This window comes from Equus quagga, chromosome 6, assembly GCF_021613505.1.
Source record: "Equus quagga isolate Etosha38 chromosome 6, UCLA_HA_Equagga_1.0, whole genome shotgun sequence".
Lineage (NCBI taxonomy): Eukaryota > Metazoa > Chordata > Mammalia > Perissodactyla > Equidae > Equus > Equus quagga.
Genome location: NC_060272.1, coordinates 63,729,169 through 63,756,546, shown reverse-complemented (window position 1 = coordinate 63,756,546; position 27,378 = coordinate 63,729,169). Strand labels below are relative to the sequence as shown.

At 42.2% G+C, this 27,378-nt stretch overlaps 1 long non-coding RNA gene across 2 annotated transcripts; it reads left to right on the top strand.

Moving 5' to 3' along the window:
- Positions 1–1,789: 1,789 nt before the first annotated feature.
- LOC124240608 (uncharacterized) lies at positions 1,790–26,986 on the top strand. 2 transcript variants are annotated; one of them, XR_006888953.1, is made up of 4 exons: positions 1,790–1,909; positions 2,252–2,401; positions 6,185–6,264; positions 26,532–26,986. It is a non-coding gene; the product is annotated as an uncharacterized LOC124240608 (long non-coding RNA). The 2 variants fall into 2 exon arrangements; XR_006888954.1 differs by lacking the exon at positions 26,532–26,986 and adding an exon at positions 12,724–12,833.
- The last annotated feature ends 392 nt before the right edge of the window (positions 26,987–27,378 follow it).

The window sequence follows — 27,378 nt, the reverse complement described above, 5'->3', positions numbered from 1 at the left end:
AGAATGGGAAACATAAAAGAAGGGGCTGGTTTGAAGAAAAAGAAAGATAAATTTAGTTTTAGATCTGCCATGGAAATTACTAGGAACCTGTTCTGGCTTGATATCAGGAAGATCCCCCTGACATTTAGATCTGCACAGAAGTGAGTTCCCCATTGCTAGGAGTATTCAAGCAGAGATTTACATAACCTTCTGTCAAGGCTATAAGAAAGCTGATTCCTATATTGGTTGGAAGCCAGAGTAAACAACTTTTCAAATCCTTTCCAACTTTGAGATTCTATGAATATCATAGGAGTAGGAAAAAAGGCTATTTATTTCATATATTGTTGATGGCTCCTGACAGATTTTAAATATGGCTATGGCATACACCATAAAATAAAAACAAGTAGAAAAAGAGAATGATAAGTCAAGTGCATAACTTTTAAGTGTGTCTCGATCACTGTATATTTACTTTATATACATTTTTTATATGAGGCTGTTTATATCCGGAACTTTAGTTGCTGTTTAACAAATCAACATTCAGCATTTGGCATACTTGTCAGTGTCGGGGCTCTGACACAGCCAGCTCTACGTGCGTGTGTGTAAATATGTGGTTATGTATGTGCAAATAAAAAGAAAGGGGCCATGATTTGTAACTAAATGATTACTATTTTCCACTTAGTGCCACATCTATTCTATTACTGCAAAGCAGTCATTTATAAATCTTTTGCAAGGCACCGATTCTGAGGGGAGTTAAATATCAATCTAAGTATAACATCAGTATGTAAACAGATTGATGAATTGCTAGATTGCTAGGATAGGAACCATATGGAGCTGCGGATCACACCCTGAGGAGCTGCGGATAATTTTAGCATTTCATGAAAACCGAGGACAAGACAGAGCTCCACCACCGGTGGGTGAAACTTCCCGACACTGTTCTGCTTTCACTCTCAAGGCTATATGGGACAATTCGCATTTTGAACATTAAAAATATAGCATGCTAGATTGTTTCCCTCCTAATGCAGGATTAAAGGACTCTGTGGGTGTTAGTGATGGGAAAGACTAGACATAGACTGGGGAGGGGTTATTACCCTGAGGGCTCTGCTATCTGCGCCCTCAAATTTTGTACATATAATACAAGGTTTAACAGGTCTTCAAAGGGATCCAGGATGCAAAAAAACAAAGGTTAAGAATCCGTTACTTTTCAAGTGGCCGGAACAAGGCGGGAATCCAGGCTTGCTGTCTCTCAATTCTGAGCTGTTTTTATGAAACGACACTAGTTTCACGTACTAAATCCAGAGACGGCATGATGTCTTTCAGCCCTTGATGTAATCAGGAGACAGGCTCTCTCTTTCCCAGGTTATATAAGTAGATCCTTCTTTCTTTCTAGTTATGGATGTAGCCTTGTTACTAACCCTGGAGGTGGGTGGAATTAAGTTGAGGGGTCCTGGGGATTCTTTTGTGATTTAAGGAATTTTAGGCTAAATCTATGTAATCAGAGTAGAGCCGAGAATTAAGCAATTTTCAGCTAAATTTCAGCACAAAAGGCAGCCAATGTGGAAAATTACTTAAGCTTTCAGTGAATTTGGGTTCTGCAAAGCTGACCTGAATTACCAAGGAAGAGAAAATTTTCTGCGGAGTAATCAGAGGTGAGCCCCGGAGATTAGTAAAGAAAGCTCTCAGGAAAGGCTCTAAGAACTGCAACCACTCAGCCAAGGAGGCTGAGGGTGAACGCCATTGTGACTGCCAAGTTTACGCAACCCTCTCACGCAGGGAATTAGGCCCTGTAGTCTCTGAGCACAAAGGGAGATGGGGCGAAGCCTGTAGCTCCACACCTTCACCTTGGCTTCCGGGGACTTGTTGACAGAATGGCCGTGCAAACAGCCTGTGGACAATGAAGTGGCCTCCCTCTTAAGATGCTCAGAACAGCAAGGTGGGGACAGCACCGGGGAGAGACTGGCGGGCAGGAGAAGGGTCCCTGAGTGCCTGGCTGGGCTCAGGAGTAGCTGGGCTTGGGGGAGACCCTGCCCATCTGTCTCCAAACTGGCCTCCTTTCTCTCAAGAAAAACTCCACGAGGAAGATTGGAAAGTGACCAGGACAAGAACCATTATTTTGTTGCATTTTCTATTCCATTAGAGCATGGACTCTTTTCACAGTGTTTTAAAAAAATAAATGAGAGTGCTCTAATTTAAATAGTAATAATAATTGTGATAAATGCCTCTATGATAAATGCCTCTTGCCGTTGGATGTGATAATTTATTCTCACTTCGTTAGGTATTGATCCCAGATGAATCTCTCGAAGTATCCTTTACTGCCCTTCCAAGACCCTCCATTCCCTGGAGCATAGTGAGGTGGCTCTCCTCGTCAGCATCTTCCTGGGATGGGCATCAAGAACAGGACTTAAAGGAAATATCATTGCTAAGAGTGAGTATATCAAACACTGGGAGAAAAATGTATGCACATCACCTTGAGTGGCACCTGGTAGAGCTTGGTGTGAGGCATATCTTATGAGGTTTTAGTGAGCTAAAAAATTATAAACAGGGGCCGGCCTGGTAGCACAGCAGTTAAGTTCACATGTTTCCGCTTCGGCGGCTGGGGGTTCAAAGGTTTGGATCCCTGGTGCGGACCTACGCACCGCTTATCAAGCCATGTTGTGGCAGGCGTCCCACATATAAAGTAAGGGAAGATGGGCACGGATGTTAGCTCAGGGCCAGTCTTCCTCAGCAAAAAACAAGAGGATTGGCGGCAGATGTTAGCTCAGGGCTAGTCTTCCTCCAAAAAAAAAAAAAGAAATTATAAACACACAGGATAGAATAGAGTTTGAGTCAAATGGATTGGGTTAAATGGACTGATTACTGTTCTATGAGAGGATGGGTAATGGAGGAGGAGGAGGAAGGGGAAAAAGTGGAGGAAGAAGGAGGAGAACGAGGAGGAGGACGGGGAGAAGGAGAAGAAACTGCAACAGCCCAAGACATTATCCGGAACTTGAAGGCACTGAAACCACCCTTCCCAAAGGAAGTTTCTCAATTTCACTCACTACCTAGACATTGGTATCCCTTGTTTGTTGCACGTGCCATCCTTAGAAGCAATCCCGATTTGTCAGTTGCTCTCTGAGGTGTACAACCTTTGCCAGAAATAACGTGTGTTTGCTCATGCCTAATTCCCGGTGGCAAGTCCACGTAGATAAAGCCCTCCTCTCAAGGCCATCTCTCTCCTGATGACCTTTGGGGCACTCCTGCTCCCCTTTTCTGCTTTGAGAACTTCCTAGTTAAGTCCCCCTTATCACTGGGAAAACTTGACCTCTAGCACACCAAGCATGTTATGGAGCAGCGGCAACGGAACTTTCTGGCTTAAAGTCAATTTGACTTTGCTTACCTTTGATACAGAGCATTTGTATTTTGAAACTGTTTATGAAAAGTCCTCTGAGCACTGACCTGCAAACACAGATACCAAGAAATTCTGGGGCCAGAATGTTCAAATAACTAGGATAAAAACAACCGAGTTGAATAATAATAAAATCTGGCACCAATTCCTTAGGCTTTTGAGTTCTCCAATGGCAATCCTTCCTTGTCTTGGGCCTTTGGTCCAGGGGAAAGAGCACAGGGCTTAGAAATGAAGAAAGTGTAGTTGAGGCTTCACCTTACTGTTCACCGACTGTGAGAACTGTGGTATGGTGCTGCACTCAGGAAGCTGGACCCTGGTTTATCACATGTAATAGGGCGCAGCATCTACTTCACAGGATCTCTTGAGAAGATTAAGTGAAACAATAAATGCTTCTCAAGTGCTTCACAAGTATTTTATTTTTTTTCCCCCATTGTATAGATAAAGATACTGAGGTCCATAAAGGCTAAGAAACTTGTCCAAGGTAACACAGCTGGTAAATATTATATTCTGGAACTTAGGTTCAGAGTAGGTGGTCAAGAAATGCCTGTTAAAATAAGATTAATATCCTATTACTATGATTCTCTCTCTCTCTCAGAAATTTATCTTTTGGACTAAAAGAATCATAGTGCCCTTTAGTATTTTCACAAATTGTTTTAGGCTCAATTTTTTTCTATAAGACATTCTTGGAGATAAAAGGGAGAATGAGCCCCTGTCGCATTTGTTCTGTGATCCTTGTAATACGAAAATTATAACAGAATTAATCCAGAACTATAAATATAAATTGAGGAAAGCATTAACACATAGAATCCTTTAATATAGTGTTTTGAAAATAGTACATGTTCGATAAGTATATGTTGATTGGGTGTTTAGAAAAATTAGTTCTCTGATATTCTGGTAGAAGGCCAACAAGTCCTGGAAAAGAAAACAGACATTTCACATGGCTTTAAGTGTCCTTCTCTGGAGGAAAATAAACAAGCATAGAGTTATGACATCAGGGCTGGAGTCGACGTGACACTATAACAACTATGGAATCAAGTCAGTGATTTTGGCCAGTGGAGTTCTAGACCCTGCCACAGCACGGACGATGCTTATTCCAACCGGAAGATTAGTATAATGCATCTCTCGGATACATTTTTTCAGTTTTTCCTATTACAAGGACATTGTGTCAGATTCAGCTAAAATAAACTAACGCTAACTCTGCCTTCCAAATGTAGTTGCTTTTCACTTTCCAAAGCACGCCTACATCTTTATACATTGCCGTTCTGACTTGATCCCCAGAACAACTATGGGGAAGAAGTAGAGTGGGTATTATTATTATTTGTGATCTTAATGGGGTGGGGCTGCTGAGCTTGTGTGTCTTGCACGCATCTAGCAAAGTGGCTGGTGTATAATGGGTCCTCAATATACAATAAATAATAGCTATTATAGCTATTACTATATAGCTCTTACTGAGTGGCAGACACTACTCTCAGCACTTCGCATACGTTGACACATTTCTTTGTGAGGAGTCAGGCATAATTGTGATGAGTATGGGAGACTGCCACTCACTAGCTGAGTGACCCTGGAGAAGTTACTGAAGCACTTTGGCCCTCATTTCATCATCTGGAAAAAATGGGAAGAATAACCTCATAGGGTTATTGGGAAGATCCCTGAGTTGATATACACAAAGCATTTGGAACAGTGCTGGCATTCCTGATTGCTCAATAAATACTGGCTAGTATTTGTATTTATCCCAAAGCAACCTCTCAAGTCATTGGTGGAGCCAGGATTTGAACCCAGGCTGACTGGCTCAAGAGTCTGGTCTCTAATCACTATTTATTTTGAATAAGTAACCAAGTGAATAAGTAACCTAGAGTCATATGACAGTATAGTGGCCTGAGTCCAGGTCTCCTGTCATTCACCCCATGGTTCTAGGGCCAGATCAAGGCTGGGCTAAGGTGAGTGCACAGATCTGCTTCCGGGGAGGGAAGCAGGAAGTGGCTGCTTACACGTGGGTTTCATGCTCCCCCTTCATCCTCAGATCACACTGCCGCCCAGGCTGCGGGGCCTGGTAGTGCCTGTGCACACAGTCAGGAGTGCACGCGTGCGCTGTCAGTCCTTTTGCATTTTAGTGGTCAAGGACTGGGTTCTTTAGCCCCCTGCGGGAGAAATGAACTGAGTGAGCACAACAACAATAATAAGTGGTATCTGAATAGCACTCCCCAGTTTACAAAGCAATTTCACATCCATTGTCTCACTTGATCATTGGAACAACCCTGTTACGTAGATTACGTTATCTCTGTTTTTGAAGCAACCCAAGCACAGAGCCAACACGTGACTTGTCCAAGTGTCAGGGTTGGCAAACCCAGGGCCCAGACTTCCAAGGGTCTGCTCACTCCAGATCCCACGTTCCTTCCTTAACAAGATCTTTGACCCTTTACACTGAGAGATCTTTGGCCTGGGCCTTGGCCTTGGCCTTGGCCTCGGAAGAATTATTTCATGATATTTCCAGAGGAGATTTTGATCTGCTTGGGAAAGTTTCAGTTCGAACCTTCCTGAAGACAGAAAAAAGGGACAAGATGAGTTCCCAGATCACATCTAGAGCCATGGAGTCTGTGATTCTTTTCCAGGAATTTATGAAAGAAATACAATTATTTATTTGGCATGCTTGGTACAGGAAATATCACGGCAGCTGTAAAGAGCTATTTATTTGGGACCATCTGACCATGTGCTGTGATCGAAAAAATATAGGAGAAAAAAGGGGGCATCAGGAAAATGATTTCATTCACTTTGTAGGTTATTGTCTTATTCTGATGACATTTTATTTCAAAACTTTGTTCGTAGCACTCTTCCACAAAAACAGCGCCCTCTGGATCCGCACCCCACACCCCCACCTCCGGCTTCATCCTGCTTCTTTCCCTCACGTATGTAGAGACTGTTTTTCATTTTGAACCCAATTGCTTCTTCTTTGATTCTGCAGTGAATCGCCCTTCTGAGCGTGTGGCATAATTACTTCCATGGCAATGGGCTGAAGTCAGACAGGCCATTATGTGAGACTGCAGGCTGAGCAGAGAGACGGGAGCTCAGAGTTCCTTTTAAACCTTCTATCCTTAATAATAGCAGGACAGAGGAAGAAAATTACTGGCATTATAAATTGTTTTTTCGATAAAGGTTTTGTCCCTATCTTTTAAAAAGCTGGGCCACACTGAGAAAATTTCTCTATATTTTTAATTGTAGATCATTTTGTGTAAGAAAAACCTCCCAGTGAAAATGGTCTAATGAAATGTGCTTGGTTTGGCTTTGGCAAAGCTCCATGTCATCCTAAATGAGTGCGGAAAAACACACACAAGCAATAGTTGCTATTTCCTAAAAGTGTAAGCGATAACTTACATCAAAAGCAATGCGGGAGATTGAGAAGTGGAGATTGGCCCCTAAGTAGAGCTCGTCTTTTTCACACACTTATGTAAGAGTAGGGACAAAGGAAGTGTGATGTGCTGCCATCAAGTGGTGAGCTAGGTGAGGCCGATGACTACCAGGATCCCTCACTTATCCGGAACCCAACCTCAACTATCTGGAAGCTGGACAAGATCAAGAAGAAAGCCAAAAAGACCCTTGTGTCGCCAAAGTAACTGCTGGAAGACAAGTTTTGAAGCTTATGTGCTTGACTCAAAGAGTACCATATCAGAACCTTGTTTGTGCTTATCTTAGGTATGATTCTAACAAGCTTGGTTTTCAAACCCTATAGCACACTAGAGTCAAGTAATTAGAATGGAAAGAAGAAAGGAAGATGAATATACTAGGTATTTCATACGTATTTATTTTATTCTAACAACCACCAATATCAACCAATGTTACACTGGTGTTATGGACTCACTTTAAGGATGATAAAACGGATTTGGAGAAGGTCAGTCAGTCAGTAAATGGTAGACTAGGTCTTCATGTCCAGGTTTCTAGGACCTCAAGACTCGTGTTCCTTTCTCTTCTTTCCCTGGCCTTTCCAAGGACAGGAACACTGAGAAGCAAGCCCCGATAGTCAGGGCAATGGCAGGAGACAAAAAGGAATCAGTACTTAAAATTGACCACATTCTGGGACCACCATGTGCAGAGGCAAATGGCCTCACCGCTCCCAAATGCACCTGCAGTAGAGGAAAGTGATGACTTCGTGCCATCAAGATGTTCAGTTGCACACAGCCTTCTCTGTGCAAGCAGAAAGGAGCATCCTGAGGACGGCACGTGGTGTTAGAGCCTGGGATCAAGTGTTGCTTTGTCACTAGCTGTGGGAACTTGGTCACGTGACATCAGCTTGCTGTGCCTCAGTTTCCTCATCTGAAAAATTTACATAATAATTACACCACCTACCTCATGGAGCTGGTTTGGAGGATTAAATGAGTCAGTTTGTATAAATAGTTAAAGCAGTACCTGATGCTTAGTAGGCATTATATATCGAGCATGCACATTTTAGAATTTAAAAGTGCAAATCCTTTAAAGACTAAATCTGGGCTCTAATTTAAATTGTTTCTCTATTCATTCATTCATTTAACACACATTTATTGAGTACATATTATGAGCCAGCAGTGGGTAGCCACTAAGTAATAAATACGAATAAGCTAGAGTTCTTCTCAACTAGGAACTCAGATGTGTAAATAAAAAGCTACAGTGATGGGGAAAGAGCTGGGGAAGCATCTCTGTGGGAACGCAGATATGGGAACACACATTCTGTTTCTACCTGGAGAAATCAGGAAGGCTTCCCGGAGGTGATGTTCAAGGAAGAGTGTGGAAGGTGAGGAGGGGAAAGGGCATTGCCGTGGAGGATGCAGCATGTATAAGCAAAGGTTCAGAAGGAGGAAGGGCAGGTGATTCTGCATATCGGCTTGTAGGGTGTGTGAGGCTGAGGGGGTGGGCAGGGCCACCCCCACAAAGGGCCCTATATGCCGAGCTAAATCCTGAGATTTGTTTGTGATTTTCAAACTTCTTTGGCACTAGGTATTTTTTTCCCCAAACGAAATCTCCTGGAGAACCCCAGCATGGGAATCAAATAAAAACAGCATTTTATTAGAGAACTTTTAGCTTTTAAGTTCAAATTTATAACAGTTACAAAATCAATCAATGAGAACAATAAAGAGGTAGTAATTAATTCAAGTTGGGATTACGTGTGACAAACAACTTCTATTATATATATTTTTTCTTATATAATATTGAGAAAACTGATTTGCTCAAAGAAGTAGTTGCAAAAGGTGGCTTTTTTCAAAAGAACTCAACTTATACTCTCAGGATACTCAACTGATCTAGAAGTTTAAAGGAGAAGTAGAAAGATATTTTTACTTCAAATTTAAATTGTCTACCAACATCTTACATTTCTTATCATAAATATAAAAGTCAGATGAGAAGCAGCAGCATCTGAGGATCAGTGCTAAAATGATCCATATAACACAGCATTATCAAGATGTGACCCAGCCTATGTCTACCCGTCATTGCCTGGCTGTTAGGCTGGGATGAGAATGGGTACCCAGGCAATGCACCTGAGCCCTGCCCGGCCCATGAGTGAGCAAGGCCATACCTGTGTGCTCTGGTGGGCCAGTAAAAGCTTTGTGTTGAAGAGCTGGCATGAAGTATGTTGATGGTTCTTAAGAAATGGTAGCAGATTAAAAAAAATTACTATTGCTATTATGATTACTATAAGTTTGAGTGAAAAATTCAGTAGGTAGCTGGAAATAAAATTACATGTGAGCCCTGAGAGCAGACACCATATTTTACACATTTCCCTCAGTCCGGTATCCAGCCCAGGGCCTGCCACACGGTAAGTTCTCCATTGATGTTTGTTGGGTGAACTGAAGTTTAGGAGAGAGTGTTGACCTAAACACCTGGATCCGGACATTTCCAGAGTGTGCACATGGTGACCAAAGCCCTCCACAGCTGTTAAAAAACCCCGGTGGGGAGCGTGCATAGAGTGAGAAAAGAAGAAGGGCACAGGCAGCACCAGTGAAACATCAATACGAATAAGGAACCTGCAGTCAGGGAAGCCGCAAAGGAGACCAAGAAAGTGCCAAGGTGGTGCTGAATTTCCCAGTCAGCTCTGGAGATTTGATTATGCTGTACCAGTCTGCATCGTGAGAATCCATTCACCACCTTACATACATACTTGACTTAGCACGACGTTTAACCTACCTTTCATTTATTTCAACAGCCTACCAAAAGCAACAAGTTAGCAATGTTCATACAACTGGGGGGGGGGGGGGGGGGGGCGACCCTTTTCAAGGGTTTGAAGATTCAAGTATAAAGTCTGTACTAGTGTTATAAAGCCACATATGGAAGACATTTAGACCAGGGGGCCTTTCTTATGCTCTTCTGTTCCTCATCCTCATTTAGGTTTTAATCTTCAACTTTAAGCTCGTTCCATAAAGTGCAGCAAGTCCCTTTGCTGTATCAGTACTGTGATGGTGATTCATCAGACTCTTGGGAAGACTTCTCACTGGGAAGGAGTTGATTGGACTCTAGAGGATTAGTGGGTTGGGAACCAACCATATTGAAGACATTGGGTTCTTTTACTGGGCTGAATCATAAGTCCCAATGGAAACTTTCTCCATCCTGGGAGTCATTAATGTGTCATAACCCATAATTTAAAAATTATTGGGTGTTTGGGACTTCCTTTCTTGTCCAACCCACCGATATTTATCCTCATACCCAAAATGAACCTTCTGAATATAAATGAAGGGGGAAATCCTCCTACCACCTCCTCCTGGAGCAATAATATGAGAATAGACACAATTGAGAACCGTCTACTCTGGACATCTTAGGAGGACAATGATGTTTACCCTCCTAAGTCCTTGTGTCTGACTGCTGCTTATTGTTCTCAAAATTCCAGCACCTTTCTCCTCCTGGCAGGCCCTGGGTGAGCAGTCAAAGTGAAGTAGTCCTCTCAGCCTGGCAACTCAATTACTTAGCTCAGCAAAGGCCAACCAACAAGGCACACCTCATAGTGGAGTGACAGAAGTCCTGCCTGTGAGGATGGAAGTCTGAATTTCCAGGTGCCCTCAATCTGTGAATATCTCTTCATTTCCATGTTTGTCTTAACGGGTTAGGAAATGGAAGTTGAGAGAGAGATGGCGTCAAATGTTTGCAAAGGTCACTCTGTTTCACGTCTGAAAGATAAGCAGGGATGCCAGGACCAAGTGGACAATGAGGACAAGGGGAAGGATGACAGAGAAAGAGGTTTTTAAAGGCAGAACCCCCTGAGACTTCCTCCCATTTCCCTCTTCTGGTGTCCCTTTGAACATCCTGCCGATAAATTTAGCTGTTGATGTCTATATTTAATTTTATGTGCAGAAAGAAGGGAGAATAGAACTAGTTGGACATTTAAAGGCAGTTGTCTGTGTTTCTTATTTACTTCTAGATAAGAAAAACACCCACATAGTTTACTCTTGATAAAGACTACTGGGGCTGCTTGTTTGCTAAAGACATGTGACTTTTAAGCCATGGACAGTTTGGGATGTTACCAGAGCAAAACTCTTAATTCCTACTTGCCAATCCCCTTCTGATACACACACACACAAATGCACGCAGTATTTTTTGGGCCCATTTTTATAGATGTCACTATCACCTGTGCTTCTATCCATTCCTGTTTAAACATCTGTATGTCCATATGTTGTGACATCAGTCAAACTTTGCTCCTGCCAGCTCTACTGTGTTAGCCACATGCCTGGGGACTCTTCTGGTTTGCTCCATTGCCCACTGAACTCTACTGCCCTCCAGAAGGTTCCACATGGAGGAAGAGGGTCTCTGGGGTGTGCACGGAAATAAGAACATGACAGCCAGGCCTACAGGATGAGGACATTTGTCTGACTACTCTGCTCATTCCTGCTGTGACCTCACAGAGGCCTCAGTTGGATCAGGCAATTAGTATGGTCAGGAGTAAATGCTGCCCAATTTAATTCAATTACTCTTCACCGTGCAAGAAAATATGGTTATTATAGTGACAGCACCTGTGTGAGGAATACAGGCTCCCGGCCAGCAACCTGCCAACACGATGCCAGGCTGAGGATCAGGAAGGGTGCAGATGAGAATGATTGGAGGGGACAGGGTGGAGCTGTGCCCGCTCCGAGCGCTCAGACAGGCAGTTGAAGGTCCAGCCACAATTGCCCAGAGGCGCCTTTCAGACGGAAACCCACAGATAATGCAGGCCTACCTGTTAGCCAGGCTCAGAGTCGAGGTGTGGAGCAGCCAGGTTTAGCTGTTACATGGTAACTATGAATTATTTACCAAATCCTGGGGAGAAAAGGATGAAGTAGCACAAAGTGACAGCAGCCAGCAGAGGAAAGGGAGCTCTTTTCCAAAATTACTGTTGCAAGAGAAATTTCTTATTTATGTTTCATAAGTCTCTATGAAAAATTTGATAACTAAGAAGACAAAGTAGACCTTGATCTTTCTTTTTTAAACCTTATCTTCCCCTAACTGCCATTTACCTCGCTGTATTTAATAGTAATTGACATCATCATTTATTCCACGTTTACTGGTAGCCAGCCACTGTTCAATGCTGTTCATGTGGATCAGCTCCTTTTAACCCCCAAGAACACCGTGAAGAACGGGCCATTTTATAAATGAGAAAAGTGAGGCTTAGAGAGGCTGAGTAAACTGCCCAAGGTCACATAGCTGGTAAGTGACAGAGTGGACTCCAGCCAGATCTGTTGGTCACAAAGCCCTTGTTCTTGACCATTATGCCAAACTTCTCCTTGATCTGCTCTCCTCTCAGATCTTTTTTGCCTTTCTATGTGCATCCTCATATCACTGAAGAGAGAGGGGTATTCCCAAACACTCAGAAGTACATTGGATGCACAAGAACCTGTGTCCACACAGAATCATACCAACATCTCTTAACCAGCATGGTTAAACACTCTGAGCTCTAGGTTCAAATCCCAGCTCTGCCACTTCTCAGCTGTGTGACTGGGAAATCTCTGTGTATCAGTTCCCTCATGGGTAAATGAGGAACATATGTCCTCATAGGGTCGTGGGAAGGTCTAGCAAAGTCAATACACTTAAAATGGTGCCTGGGAATAGTGTGCAAATATTGCCAACTATTATTATTACTTCCCTTCTGAAAGCAAATACTGCAAAAATGTGTGGTAAAAGACGTCTTCCTCGGTGTGCACATATGCACACACTGAGACCCTTTCGGTGGAGACTGGCACATATTTGCAGTACACACAATAGTCAGGCTTCAGCTGGGCACTGTGGTCATAAACAGTCATACTGGCCGGAGAGCCCAGCCTTGTTGGGGGTGGGGAGGCTGTAGGAGACCTAGGTGACCCCTAATCAAATTCCTTTTGGGGTCAGGTAAGCTATTCCTTTAACTTTATCCTCTGTCTTAGGTGCTGCCTCTTTTTACACAGGAGCACAGCAAATGAGAGAGGCAGGAGGACTGACACAAGGCAAGGGGCAGTGCGTGAGTCCTCCCCTTCCCTCTCCAGGAGGCCATGCCCCGTAGCAGGTGCTGGCTAAGCCCCTTCACTTCCCATCTGGCTCACTGCCCCCTACTCAGAGGAAGAGGAATACACAGCTCTAAGGGTCCGTCGAGGTAAATGTCCTTCACACATTCTCTCTGAGTTTGCCAACATGCTTCCTGTAGATGAAGTACTGTCTGGTAGCTTTGCAGGGAGTTTTGAAAACTCTAGAAACTCAGAGGAATTTCCCGAAGGCCTTACCACACTTGCCCGGGTCATCATGTTGACACCTCTGAGAAGCCAGGATGAGGGCGTCTCCAGCCTGAAGAAATGGAGTGCAAACACTGTGAGTCATGCTTACGTTGTTAAGGATGGTTCTTAACCACTTGGATTTCTTCTAGGGCCAGGGTCACTTTTTGCAGGTGCCATAAATCTAAGCTAATATACATATCAATGTATATCAAATAATGGAAACTCTGGAATCAGGCTTTATAGTGATTTTGGCAGGTGGGTGCCAGACCTCTCTGTTTAGCTACATACCAAGATTTATTTCCTCCCTCCATCAGGGCCCACCGTGGCTCCACATTACTCTGAGGTATGGAATGACGATCCACCATGCACAGTGTCAGTGGTTCCTATATCCCATCCTGTCTTTTGCAAATGAGCCGGATCAGTCTTCAACGCCCCGAGCCCTTCAACGGCCAGCACTGTACATTTAAGTTATAATTGCTGGTATTACTCAGACAAGGAAAGCAAACCTTTCTAGCTCCAAGAAGAGCAGGGCTCACAGCTGTAGCCGAGTACGAGAGGAGAGAGACTGATGAACCAGGGATGTGCCCAGCTCTTGAGTCCTCCGAAGGGACCCTGGGGAGAGAATGGCAGCCCCAGTCAGATAACTGTTTCAGTGTAACATGAAGTGATGTTACCTTCATTTCCACACCAGCTGAGCTCCTGAATAATTATATTTTAAGCAACACAGAGCCTAAAACAACCAGATCCACTTAGCATCTGGGGAGCCAATTGCACCCAGGCCTGCCCAAACTGGCCTCTCTTCTTGCAGGGTATGGGAGAACACGGGGCTTTGTGGGTCCCCAGGGCTTGCCAGCCCAGAGCTGTTGCTCAGCTGTGGGAGGCACGCCAGTTCTCAGGTCTGCTAATGAGTGGTGTGGTGTCTGGCAAGGACACGGCCTGTGAGAGAGTGTGACTAATCATGAGTCTTTTCAATAATGCTGACGATTCATTCTCTTTTCTCTCCTTCGCCTGCTCTCTGTGCTGGAGCTGGCTGAAATAGGAGCAAATTAGCCTCATTCTGGAAAAGGCAGGGCTTGATAAAGGACCCCCTAACAGGTTTGCAGTGCTCCGTGCCTGGATGTTTTGCAGTCAGAGCAATTATCTGACTTGGGTGGATTGACAGGGTGTTTTTTGTTGTTGTTCCCGCCACTCAATAGCAGGCAGCATCTGAAGACAGTGCCCTGTTACCGTTCCATGGGCTATTTAACAAATTTGTGTCGGACACCCGCAAAGGCAGTGTCATTATTATTCCACATATGCTCCAGCCCAAACTGAATACCCTCCCATTTCCTGTTCAAAGGCTACATTTCAACAAATAATGTTTCCATCCCCACATGGAAATGCGGTCGACCTTAAATGCCCTGGAATCCTTGATGGGGGTGGGAGCCGGAGAGTGGGTGAGCTTTTCCTCAAACTTCTCTCTCTTTCTGCCACCTACTTTGTTGCTTGATAACTTCACTGTGCTTCCAACACGAGAGCGGAACTGTGTGTTCTCTCATGGGGAAGGTGTGTATGTGTGTATCTCAGGAAAGTTGGTAATGCCATCTGTTGGTTAGTGGGTTGGAAGAATTTCAGGCTGGAAGGCAGGTTTTGCTGATATTGGACCAAAACTTTTAGAAAGGAATATGAATTGTCTAATGGATGTGGTACCCTCTCATGGACCAGACCTCCAAGAATGACTCAAATACAATTTCTTAATAACAGAGCCAAAGCATTTAGATTTTTGAGGGACATGAAAAAGTAAAAGAAAAGGAGTAATGCCTCAAGAGCTGGAAAATATTGGGGCAATTTTTAACATTCCTTATTCCCTAAAACAAAAATAGTGTCTAACTCAACCTTCTTGTCACCCTTTAACATTTAGACCTGTTTCTTCTCACTTTCTCAGCCTTGTGGGACTACTACTAACTTCTAAGGAGGTCCAAAATGCTAACTAGAAATATTAAAGCTTTATTTTCCAAATTAAAAATTGGTACGTGTTCCAACATGTGTCAGAATATTTGCAGGAATGATAAGTGAAAGTATTTTAAATTAGAGTCTTCTAATTTAAACATTCTGTTCTAATTGGAACATTCTGACCACAGAACCCCCTTTCAATTTCTGAGTGCCCTGTATTCATAAGGCATCATGGATTATAGTTTCATGTAGGAGTTGCAACTGGTGACCGGAAGTCAGATCTGGCCTTGATCCATGTTTTGTATGATACGTACCATGTTTAAAAAACCAGGAAATTACTCATAAACATCCAAATTTCTAGCTTCTCTTTAAAAGTCGTAAAATCTGGATACATTGACTTCATAGGCCAGCATGAGAGCACTTTATAGCACTGCTTCTTTACAGAATACTTTCTCACACTCCTCACTGCTCTCTATTGCTTCACATTTGGCCTCTTTTTCCTACTTACATGATGTACCTGGCCTCTCTTGTCATTTGAATTTGTCCTCACTGATTCAGTGGTCAACAGATGATTTGGGTCATTCTCTAATAATATGAAATGTGAGACACAGACACCTCATATGTGTTGTTTGTTCTATGGCTGTTCACTACATTTGGAGCCAATTTTGTAACTATGATAATCATTTTTAGAAGAATAAATGGCTGGGTCAGGGAGTGGGACTGGGAAATGGAAGAGTTATTCGGCTTCCAGGTAATGTACTGATTCATCATGATGTATTCAGTAAATTGGGCCTTCTTACCGTGTTTCAAGCTGGTTTGGTCGGAGAGAAACAGTGATGAGTATGTACAAGTTCAGGATTCAGAATGTATACATGTGAACATGTGTGAGATTGACTTAGACAATTCTTAAATCTTCTGTTTTCCTGAAAACAATATTGTAAACCGTTTCTATTATTTTACTATAAAAACATAACTCATTGATATAACTTAGATTTTTAAGAAAATTCTACTGGAAAATAAAGAATGGATTAACATGTATCCAGGGAGATAAATCAGTGTTTGTGAAACTCATGGCATCATTTAAGAGACTTGTCAGCTGCTAGTAGGTCAGTGGGAGCAAAAGTTCATTCGTTTGTTCATTCTTTCACTCATTTATCGCGTTACCAGCAGATATTACTAAGCACCCACTCTAGGTTGAACCACATGAAATTGCCAACATTTGAGTTTTTAATCTGTAAAAACAGAAATCTCATGAGGTTCAGCATGAAGTATGTAAGGTGCTATGATAGGTACTGGGGATACAAGAATAAGAAACAAGAAGAACAGATGTGCAGATGATGTTGCAACGAAGGGATCTAAGTGCAGTAACCAGAACACGTAGGAAGACTTGTGAGGGTCTAGGGGAGACGGAAGTCGCTTTTGCTCTGAGGGTAGGCTTGCTGAAAGGCTTCAAAATGAAGGGGATGCTTAAAATGAATCCTGAAAGAAATCTCCATGATATTGAAACATTTTTGCATGTTGTGATGGGAGAGTGTGAGTGGGTGGGAGTCAACATTTAAGCCCAAGGGAAAAGTGAACAGGCAGAAAGGCATGCTGTGAGATTTGTGGATTGTAAGCAGTTTGGGCACGGGGTCAAGGCGGGCATGGCAGCTGGTAAGGCTGGACTGGTGGGCTTGGGGCTTCATAGACCATCTCAGGAGCTCCTCATGATCGTGTTAGTGAAGAGCTATTGGAGTGTTTCCAGCAGAGGTGGGGCATGATCAGACTTGTCCCTTATGAAGGGCTTTCTCTATGCAGCATGTGGCAGGAGCCAGGTTGTAGGCCAGGGGACCTAATCGTGCCATTGAACTGACTTTGCAACAACCTGGTGAGGTAGGTAAGTGAACATCATCCCTGTTTGATGGCAGAGGAAACTCTGGTAGAGATTCACAGACTATTCACATGGAAGCGACTGTAGATGTCTTTCGTGATGAATACAGTTACTTCCTCAGTAGACGATGCAAACTTTTTATAATTACTAGTAGTATTAGTTAATACAAATTGAGGGTTGCTATTACAGCGCTGTGTTAAGGATTTTATATTTATCTCATGTCCTCACATAACCCTATGAAGTAGGTATCACTACAATTCCCGTATTTCAGAAGAGGAAACTGAAGAACAGAGAGGTTACGTTCTTTGCCCAAAGTTACATAGCTGGTAAGAGTTGGAGCTGGGTGATCCACACTGAGGCAATGCAGACACAGCGTTGCTCTAGTTGTGAAATAGCAATGACAAGACCAAGGACTTCTGAATCTTTATGTCAAATCCTTCTAGAGATCCATAACCAACTCTGTTTCTGTCCCCAAGATGCAGTTTTCAGGTGCCTGTTCTAGACCACTTGGTATGGAAGTGAGTAGGAAATAGTCCCACTCACGCACACATTCGTACATGTGCTCCCGTGCACACTTACCCCATTCTAACTCCTGAACTTCTATGAACTCAGGATCATAACAAAAAGGCAATAAAATGTGGTGCTGTTTCCAAGCAAGTTTCCTCTTAATGAAATGGAGCTAGAATATTGCCGTGACCTAAATTCCAGGGATGTTACATAAAGGAGCCAGCTACCATGTTGTACAGTGATTGATTCTCCTTGGAAAAACGGAAATGATAATTATACACTGGCATAGCCTCAGGGAACATCAGGGGAATTCAAAAAAAAAGAAAGAAGGAAAATTGAGAAAATTGCAGGTTAGACCCCTTGAGGCCCTTTGTCAATGAGCACAATAGGACTGGGTTTCCCGGGTGTTCTCAGGGCTCATTATGCAGCAAGCCCCTGGCTCTGTCCTTTCCAGAAAGAGTCCAGAAGCTGCTCTTGCAACTTGGCCTCTGTTCTGAACTCAGCAGAGCACTGGCAGCAGGGCCTTGGAGTATGATTCAGATAGTTCTGGGATGGAAAAGTGGAAGCACTATGGAAGTGAAAACAACGAAGGAGAGCACCCTCGGGGAACCATGTCCATCACCTCTCCCTCCGCCCACTTCCTATACTCCTGAGCTCAGCCCTCGGCAGTAGTAGCCTCTGTAAGAAGAGAACCAAGACTCAATCTCCAATGGATTGACAGGTAATTCAAAAGAGATGTTATAGGGAAAATGTCAAAGAGAAAATGTGGGGAACAAAGAAGTGGAGAGGAGTCAAGAAAAATGCCTTGTCAATTACTGTTAGTGAAAGGAAATCATAGCTCTGAGAGGAGGAACGGGGAGGCTGTGGCTGATACACCACAGCCTGCCATGTTAATGAAGGCAGAGCTGACTGTGATAACAGGTTAATCTCCAGATCTCATTGACTTAGCACTGTCTTCTGTCTGCCTAGCATCTGTTGGTATGTAGTTAATTGGGGGTCCTCTCTAAGAAGATAGTGGGATCAGAGCGTTAATAATTCTTTACAGCTCAAAAGGGTGAGGGGCCTTTCTCCATCCCATCCTTTCTGGGCGTTTTGGTTCTGAACACAGCAACAGCTGAAACTGAGTGTAAGGAGAAGGAAAGTGATCATTTGCAATCCAATGTAAGATACTTATCTTGAAACTAGATTAAAATATATCTATATCATATCTACATATCTATATATATCAGAGTATCTATACCCATACCTGGTACATGTTTTGTTATTATTCCTACCAAGTAAGTCTCATCCTTATCATAGACTCCTCCATGTCAGGGATTCTTCTATTATTATTATAACCCCACCTCCACCTGAGGCACACACTCACACACACACACACACACACAACGCTGCTTGAAAAAGCAGTCCATGACACTAAGTTGCTTTTGATGCATTCTATTGAAGAAACAAGACATAGAGGCAAAAAAAAAAGAAAACCCACAATTCAAAATAATTTATAAGAATCAAGTAATACAGTAAGCAAGTGATGTGAGAGCTCCACCATTTTAGGCAGCAAGCTGGAGTAAGGTGGGGGAGGGTAAAGGGTACGCTCCAAGTGAAGTTATCTCACAGTGAAGGGCTATTCTGGAAGCTGCATGCAGTACTTTGACTTACATCCTACTTGTCAGAACCTAGTTACAGGTCCATACCTACTGCAAGGGAATCTGAGAAGCATGAATTTTTGCAGTGTTTTGTGACTGGGAATGGAGTCCTAGAACAAAATAAATTCAGTTCTAGAAAAAAAAAATGCCAAACTATGTTTTCCCCAATCTGAGCATATGCTGGAAATTTCAACTCTGCTATGAGTTTTGCTCTGACTAAGGATCTAGGCTGTTGTGGTGACTATGTGCTATTGGAAAACATGATTTCAGCAAGCAGAGGGAAGAAGCATAGTGTCAAGTGAAGATGGTACCCAAGGACAATCTTCTGTTTATTGAAACATGCAGGAGCTTGGCCACAGCGTGATAAATGGGGGATGACAGGGCAGCAGAAATGTCTACAGCAGCAACCAGGGCTCACCAGCATCCCTAGACATTCTAGGGCTTAGAAGGGCATTGGGAAATTATACACAAGGGTTGGGAAGCACTGACTTGGGGTGGTGAAAAAGCACTCTTCTTGACCCTACTCTGCCAGAAGAGGTTTCTCTGCATAGCTGGGGAAGAGGAGAGTGGGGTCAAGGTAAACTCAATCACAGGGCAGTGTGAACTGAGGAAACTCTTTAAACTGTCCGTGGAATATTACCAGAGTATCTAAATTTATTTGGCTGATGTCCTAATGCAGCCTAACACAAGAAAGACTTGGTATCTCTCCTCTCTGCCATGTCTTTCTCCTTCCTCCTAACTCCTTTTGACCAACCGTGGGGAGTGAGTGAGTTCATTGCCTGAGCAGAATTAGGTCAGACCAGAGCTGAATATCAAGCTGACAGAGGCGAGTTTGGTGCCAATGTTGATTAAATGAGAAGTGAAAAGAAAGTCTCACTCTGAATCCAAATATGGGAATTTAGAAAGGAAAAGGCTAATATTAGACTTCTTAAGAATTAGTACGGAATGATACGTTTATTATCAGAGAATCAAGAAGTTTCCATCTGTGTTATTACTTTATTGTAAAGAAGTCACATTTTCATGTTGATAGATGTTTAAAACACTCGAGGTTTAGCTGTTAGGGTAAAAATTGTTAATTTCTCACATGGAAAGTCTTGAAAAACTGCCTATTACTGCTCTTCAAATACATATCATGACATACTTTGTTACGGCAGGGTCATCTCTTAAGAGTTTTCTAACTGCCACCGTCCCACCCCAGACTGAAAGAGCAATTCTCTGTCAAAAAGGGGGCAGCTTCTGACAGTCTTGCTTCTACACAGAAATGACAATCTTATTAATAATGCTAAGCTGATATTGTAAATATATTATCACCACTGTCACACCAACTGCCTATGTTAAACAATAATTACTAACTAGTTTCTGCAAATGTATTATAAAAGCGTGGCTAATCTGAACTATTTTCCTCCTCCCTATTTTATAAAAAAAAATTGGGTGATTCAGAGAAAGCAATCTGTTACCTGGAGGAATGTAGAATTTTTAAATGATCTTTGATCAGTGTTTTTAAGAATCTTGTGAAAATGGTGGTTCAGGTAATAAAAGAAGTGAGTTACAGCCTTCGGCTGGTATCTTTCTCCCCCAAATTTAATGATAATGAATATTTAACTGACTACTTTTGCTTCTAATTTATCTCCAGGATGCCCATCATAGATGTTGTCTGGACACCCATTCTACTCTCCCTAGTAGCAGGCTGGAATCTTCTAGATCTTTGCTTCTCTTCTTCCAAGGACATCTGTTCTTCAGCCTCACAGACGTCTACCCCTTTACTCCTCCCCTCGCCCGCCCTCTTTAGATGCCCCCTCCTCCGACTTTGAAGCCTCCCTATTCAACCTACACCCCAAGAGGGAATTTTTTTTTTAATCAGTATCTCCACCAGACCCTGGTCTTCCTTTTCTATCTTGTCTTCTGCCTCTTTCCAGCAAAACACAAACCGGAATCAATCAAACTTCCATTTTCTCTTCTTTTAACCGGGAGCATCAGATACTACTGCAGAAAATCGCACACTTTTGTGTATTGATTCTACTACAAATTCGTGGTTTCTAGTGTCAGTTGTTTCCTTAACACTGCCCAGAAATCTTGTCTGTTCCCAAAGAGCTGTTATTCCTCATTATGGTGGGGCTGAGCTTTGCCATGCTCCATTCCCAGCTACAGCCTGGCTCTGACCCTGGGATTGCACGCTCCACACGAGCTCCGCGGAGCCTTCTCTTTGCTGAGTCTCTGATAAATGACCAGGAGTGGAGACTCTGGGCTGGACAACTGGGCTCATATCCTGACTCTACCACTTATCAGGTGTGTCCTTTGGGCGAGTTTCTTCCCTCTCTGAAGTTTCCATTTTTCACCTATAAAACAGATCTAAAAAGGGAAGAATGATGTGAATAATATGGGTATAATTTTAAAACTTTAGTCCTATAATCTTTATCGTTTAATCGGAGTCGTCCATTTACTAAACACTAAATTTAATCGTTGATATACTGAGTTTAAATTTTCCATCTTAGTATTTGTTTTCTATTTGTCCCTCTTGTTCTATATCCCTTTTTTCACTCATTTCTTGCCCTCTTTTGGATTAATCAAGTATTTTTTGCCTATCATCGTGATTAAAATGATTTTTGTTTGGGTTAGGAAACTATCGTTAACTGTGGGATTAAGGATTTGTTTCAGGGAAATTGACAGGGATGAAATTCTTGATGTGGACAGCAGGCTGTTCTTCTTTTATTTACTGAGCACGTACTCTATACCACATTCTGTTCAAGGCTCTGGGAATCAAGCAGGGCATAAAAGCAGGCAAATGCTCTGCCTTCGCATTGTTTATGGTCTAAAAGAACAAAAAGCGTGAACTCTGAGGTCAGATGGTCCTGGGGCCAGAAACTAGCATTGTCACTAATTAGTTGTGTGACCTTAGACAATTGCCTACACATAGTTTCTTCAACTATGATCCTTTCTTTGGAGGGTTATTATGAGGACTAGAGAGAATGTATAGACAGCTGCAACACAGTTGGGACACATAGGAGGTAATAAATGGGGCTGTAATCAATTATTATTATTATTATATTCACCAAATTCTAACCATCTGAATGCTTAGCCACGAACTCGTATTATTAAATATGTGCCAAATGGAGACCATTTAGTGTTACTCTCACTTACTCTCTGCCTACACAATAAAACTGTTGCATATGTGTCTTAAATGTTTGTATTTTTCTGTACTCTGATTTTCAATTTTGTGAACATGATTTAACCCATGGTCTATGAGTTTGCAATAATAATAGGATTTGGAATAATAAGCATGTGCAACATATGGTGACATTTGCCATCTTCCTCATGAAGGCAGATGTTTAAAGTTAGTGTCATATTACTTCTCGCAATTATTATTAACTACTAAGTTTAATGTTCATGTGAAAAGGATGTTAGGAAATCAAGATCATGACTTTAAAATAGTACTATCTGCAAATATAACTGCCTGGAATTGCATAATTAATTAGCATAAAATCGCTTTTCAAATTATCTGGCTCATGACTACAATTTTTCACGTTGGAACTACTAGAAGTTCAAACTCTTTATAGTTATCCTTGTATTGAAGTTATTACTGGCATTTTAATATATTTCTCACTCATTGGCTATCACCTAGACACCAGGGACTGAATCTCTCATGCTGTCCACTAATATGTGCTCTTGGTTGTACCTCCCAGGAAAGTGCAATTTAATTGGAAAAGAGTGATTGATTGTATTGCCAGAGAAGGTTATTAGAAGTGGTTCTGGAACTATACTTTGCATAAGAATCACCTGGGAGACAGCTGGAAGTGAAGGATGGTGTGTCTGGGGGCGGGGGTTGGGGATTGCTATAAATGCAGATGCTTGGGCTCCAGTCCCCGAGACTCCAGTTGATAGATTGGCCATGGATAATCTCTTTTTTTTTTTTTTTAAGATTTTATTTTTTCCCTTTTTCTCCCCAAAGCCCCCCGGTACATAGTTGTATATTCTTTGTTGTGGGTCCTTCTAGTTGTGGCATGTGGGACGCTGCCTCAGCGTGGTCTGATGAGCAGTGTCATGTCCGCGCCCAGGATTCGAACCAACAAAACACTGGGCCGCCTGCAGCGGAGCGCGTGAACTTAACCACTCGGCCACGGGGCCAGCCCCCATGGATAATCTCTTATCTAAAGACGGGCGCTCACTGGGGATCTCTCACTTCTTGTGCCAGTGCCCGGGAATCAAAGCTGCAGGTGGGATTTCTGCTGAAATATTACGCTTCAAAGCTCTTCTCTTAGTTTCTCCTGTGGTCATTCCACTCTAGCAAAGTTTACAACTTTACCTTGACCCCAGTTAATCTTTCAATAAATATTTATTTATAAGGAAATTATATGAGGCAGATTTCTTGAACTGAAAATTGAGCCATACAAACTGACAATTTTAACTATAATTTAGAGGAAAAATGCGAAATTAGAAATATCAAATGAACGGTTGGCAAAAGGTGAGTTCAAATCAATTCAATTACAAAAGAACTTATTGAAGGCCTACTGAGGGCCAGCCAATTCACCAGGCCTAGGGTAGAGAAATGTATGAGACATAAGGGAGTTCAATGTCCAGCAGACCAAACAAACACATAAACAAAAACTAATAATATAATATTGTAAGCATTAAGGCATAGAGAAAGATATCCCAGGAACAATGATGAAGAAACATTCAACTTTGTCTGGATGTCCAGGGAAAAAGTGACATTGAAGTGGACCTTGAAAAATAGGTAGAAATTCATTGAGTCGAGAAGGGAGACGGGCTATCTAAGCAGCAAGACAAGTATGAGCGAGCATGTGGCGGGCCGTTGCGTTATTCAGTGTGCCTGGAGTAGTAGAAATAGACTGAGCAAATCGTCTAAGCCTGCTGCAAAGGGTCTTGCATTTTTGCCAAGGAGTTGGGTTATTTTTCCGTAGGGAGCAGGGAAGAGTTAGAGGCTTTTAAAGAGAAGAATGACATGATCGGATCTGTGTTTTAGAAATACAGCTCTTACTATGACACAAAACCAAAATGGGCCATGATCTCTCTTGACCCTGGGTCTTTACATGTGCAGTCTCCTTCGCTAGCTTGCTTTTCTCGCACCATGGGTGCTGGTTTATACTTCCCGACATGTCTTATGCCATGTCCTGAAGCACCTGGGCAGGGTGCTCTGATCTACTTAATTCCTGATTATCTCCAGGGCTCAGCTTTAGACATTATTTCCTCTGGAAAATCTTTCCTGACAATCTCACCCCACCCACCTCCAAAATGGGTCAAGTGCACTTGACAAGTGCTCCCCAAACGGTCTGTGATTGTCCCGATCAGAGCCTTTGTCATATGGTATCAAAATGCCTGTCTTTTTTAATAGACTGAAACTTCTTCAAGTTAAGGGGATGGACCTTGTTCAATTTATATAAATAGTGCCTGCCACTTCTCTTGTCTGGCTCATAGGAGACAGTCTATGCCTTCTTTGAATTAACTCATCTAAAAATGAGAAAATGAGTTTTTTTCAGCATGTGTTGCATTGAGGCGCATAGTACAGGGTTGGGAGCACAGACCTGAGTCAGACTCTGGCCTCTGATCTGCTCTGCTATTCACCACTGGGTGATTTGGAGGAAATTTACCTTCTCTGCGCTCCTTGTTTTCTTGTTTCTCACATGAGGTTAATAATAGTATTTAATTCATGTGGTGGTTGTGAGCAGTCAACAGAATAGTACAAGGAACAGATTCCTTCCAAGGTCACATCACAGCAACATGCAGCCTCCACAGTATGACAATGGACAGACCGGTGATGTGGTCCCCTGACTGGGAAACGAACTCAGGCTTCGTTCTGCTGTGGCGAGAGCACCAAATCTTAACCACTAGACCACCAGGGCTGGCTGAAGCCGTTTAGACATATTTATACTTTTAAATGCACGTTGTAGAAAAAGAATTAAAAATCAATGATCTAAGTATCCATCTCAGAATGTTAGATATATTAAGGCCAAATAAAGTAGAAGGAAGGAAATAATAAAGACAAGAACAGAAATCAGTGAATTAGAAGGCAAACATACAATCAAGTCAACAGAGCTAATATCTTAAAAATAAAAAAAGACTAGGAAAATGTAAAAGTTTCTGCCAAAACTGATGAAAAAGAATTAACAGAGGGCGTAAATTATTCTTATCAAGGAGTGAATAAGGGAGCTTTGCTACAGGTCTTACAGACATTAAAAAGATAGGAAGATATCTAAACATCTTTATGCAAAATAACTTGAAAATTTATGTGAAATAGACAAATTCCTAGGAAAACACAGCTTGCCAAAACCATTAGAAATAGAAAAATCCAACATCTCTTTAAAAAAATGAATCTTAATAATATGATAATAACGATGGTAATGATTTTTGGAGAACCTCTTAGACCCTGGCTTCAATTTTTTTATATTGTGGGATTTTTATTAGCCTGACACCTGGATTCTCTCCCATCTTGTATTTATTCCTCCTGACAGGGGAAGGGATTACCTGATAGAGGAGCTGAGGGAAAAAACTAGATGTGCTAGTTCAGACTTTCCTTCCCTGTGTTCAAGTCTGTCTTCCTGCCGAGGCGAAGCCTTCTGATCTGCTCTCTTCTCGGCAGGTGTTAACCTGCTGGCTTTTCCTGAGTCTCCCTGCAATTGTCCAGAGGTGTCTGTAAGTGGGAGGGCAAACTGTCTTCTGGGACAAAATATTAGCAAGGCTACATATCTGAAGACATTTTTCTCTGATAAATTACATAAAAAATAAAAGTGATATTTAGGGCTTCATCTGCCTTACTCCTATGTCTCTCTCTCAATTCTTTTTCAACCTGAGAAAAGAAGAAAGGAACATTATTTGTTGATCTTCTAACTTCTCACAAATAAGTGGCTCCAATTCCTCATCTGTAAAATGAGGAAATCATCTCATTGAATGTTAGTATGTAGAAAGTGTTTAGAAACTTGCCTGGCAAATAAGCACTTAATTATTAATTGTTAGGTTTTTTTCTCTTTTTTAATTAAATCCTTACTGAGCACCAGAACTGGGCTAAATACTTTACATTGCATTATGCTGTGTAATATTTAGAAGAAATCTATGAGGTAGGTGCTATGATGAATTACTCTTCTGTCACAGATAAGGATGCTGAAATTTGGAAAAATACAGCTATTTCGTTGAAGGTCACACATTTTGTAAGGTTTGTCTCACTTCAAAGTGCACAGCTCTCTCTTGCAAATGCAAGCCATTGTTACTACGTGAGTGAAGTAAGAGAGCAAGGATTCGTGGCAAAGTTGTCACTATTACTGGAGAAGAAATTTAGAGTGCAGGTTCTATTGATAGTAACCAACAGCATCAAGTCCTGAGAAAATGACAATCAGTTTGTTATGATATTTACAAGAACCCGGTCTAACAGGAGTAAAATTCAAAGCAATATTACATATTTGTCGAGCTCCAAGCATGTCCAGGAGTATTTATTTATTTATTTTTTTGAGGAAGATTAGCCCTGAGCTAACTACTACCAATCCTCCTCTTTTTGCTGAGGAAGACTGACTTTGAGCTAACATCTGTGCCCATCTTCCTCTGCTTTATAGGTGGGACGCCTACCACAGCATGGCTTTTGCCAAGCGGTGCCATGTCCACAGCTGGGATCCAAACCAGCGAACGCCGAGCTTCTGAGAAGCAGAACGTGCGAACTTAACTGCTGCGCCATCAGGCCGGCCCCACATGAACAGTTTAAATATTACATCATTAAAAGTAAAAAGATTTGGGCCTTTTTAAATATCACTATCTAACCTTTGGACCTCCAACTCCAGTCCTCTGATGTTTCATGGGAAAGTCTTCAAACTCTATCCTGATCATTGCCGTGCAGATTAAGTTAGATCACTTCACTTTTGCAAATGGCTCCAAAATCACCTCTCCCAGGAATCTGGGCGAGCCAAAACTCTCTCTTTTTTTTTTTTTCATTTTATTTTGTTTATTTATTTATTTTGAGGAAGATTAGCCCTGAGCCAACATCTGCTGTAATCCTCCTCTTTTTGCTGAGGAAGACTGGCCCTGAGCTAACATCCATGCCCATCTTCCTCTACTTTATATGTGGGATGCCTACCACTGCATGGTTTGCCAAGTGGTGCCATGTCTGCAGCCAGGATCTGAACCGGCGAACCCCGGGCTGCCTGAGCAGAACGGTTGCACTTAACTGCTGCGCCACTGAGTTCTTTTTCTTTTCGGCATTAACAGCCTTGTAATAGTGCTTACCGCTCAAGCTTTTCCTAGTCATTCCTGAAAAGAAGGAGAGAAATTTTTGGAAAGAATATATGATATCTGAAGCAGATCTTGGATCAATGTTTAGTGGAGAAAACATGATTTTTTAGACAAAAATATATAGGCCCCGTACACAGATTTGGATCTTCTGATATTCATGCAGGTGTTTGGGAAGTC